Source organism: Salvelinus sp. IW2-2015, unplaced genomic scaffold (assembly GCF_002910315.2).
Source record: "Salvelinus sp. IW2-2015 unplaced genomic scaffold, ASM291031v2 Un_scaffold1613, whole genome shotgun sequence".
Lineage (NCBI taxonomy): Eukaryota > Metazoa > Chordata > Actinopteri > Salmoniformes > Salmonidae > Salvelinus > Salvelinus sp. IW2-2015.
In genome coordinates this window covers 146753-148146 of record NW_019943032.1, presented here as the reverse complement: position 1 = coordinate 148146, position 1394 = coordinate 146753, and the positions used below count along the sequence as shown (strand labels likewise).

At 43.0% G+C, this 1394-nt stretch overlaps 1 pseudogene; it reads right to left on the bottom strand.

The window, feature by feature from the left end:
* LOC112071426 (vesicle-associated membrane protein-associated protein A-like) overlaps nt 1-659 on the bottom strand; it is a 9145-nt pseudogene extending 8486 nt beyond the window's left edge.
* Nucleotides 660-1394: the final 735 nt, after the last annotated feature.

Here is a 1394-nt window from a genome sequence, read left to right as displayed (position 1 = left end):
ATTAAGTACTGATGTGGCCACCAGCTGCATTAAGTACTGATGTGGCCACCAGCTGCATTAAGTACTGATGTGGCCACCAGCTGCATTAAGTACTGCAGTGCATCTCCTCCTCATGGACGGCACCAGATTTGACAGTTCTTGGTGTTCCACAGCTTACAGGATATTTAGTAGGAAAATGCATCAAGATCATCATCACAAGTTACAGTTCATTATATTCAAAAAACTCTGCATACTTCTCCATGTCGTGGTGGTAGTAGGCTATAACATCGTCGCAGGACTCCCAAGCGTCTCGATGGTTTTTCTAGTGCATTTCCACCGTCAGTCGTCGCATAATCTATTTCACCGACATTTTTTAAAATATATATATGTATATCCCACCTCGTCAAGCGCATTTTGTTTTGTTGACATTGGAACGTTTTTAACCGGCAAGTTTCCATAAGGCCTTTTTATGCATCAGGTCATTCATCCGCATGAAATAGGATGAAAACCTGGTTGCAGTTAACGACAACGTAGGATAATCACTCCGTTTCTCTCCGTCTATCCGGCAGTAGGACTTACCACTCTGTCGTTTTCAGAAGGCAGGTCGAATACACATCTCAGCTTGGAATCCATGAGATCGTCGGGTTTCGCATCTTTCCACTGGAGGAGAGGAGAAATACATGTGCATGTTATTCATCAGACTAAACTACCATTAGCTGGACTTGTGCACGCACACAAAACACACACGGCTTGGGCGATATTATGATAGTATCGTCTATCGCCGATTGATTTGCGGCCGTCGTCGATGACAGACGATGGATGGTTTAAAAACGAGTCGGCGAGCGCACGGCAGTGCAGCACACGAGCGTCATTCCGAGTAATTTTCATATTGCTATAACTTATTTCACCAAATGTGTTACATAGCCGATAGAACGCAAGAGAGGAATGCAGAGAAATCCACCGAAGCAGCGCAAAATGTCCAGTCAGAAAAGAGTCTTCATTTCTGTCAGATGTAAGGGCCTCACAGCCTAAAAACTATTAGCGTTTTTATAAAAAAACGGACACTACGTAACCATCTTGTGTCTAGTAAAAAGAAAACGCAAGCCATATTCCCTTCGCTAGGCTTTGGGCCATATGCTTTATGCATGCACGGCTTACTCCGGATCAAAACAATGAATCATTCCGAGAATGTAACAGAGTTCAATCTCAAAAAGTTATTGTAACAGCCTAAAAACATATGGTAGCCAGAGGACTAATAACAAGAGAACAAACCATATCAACAGCCTATAGAAACATCGAATGACAAGTTTAATCCACTTTAAGCTTATTGACAAAGAGATGATCCATGTGGGTCGGGGACAATCCCTCCATGAGAGGTTGAAAACCAGAACGGCCAATAAGCTATCCTCCTTCTT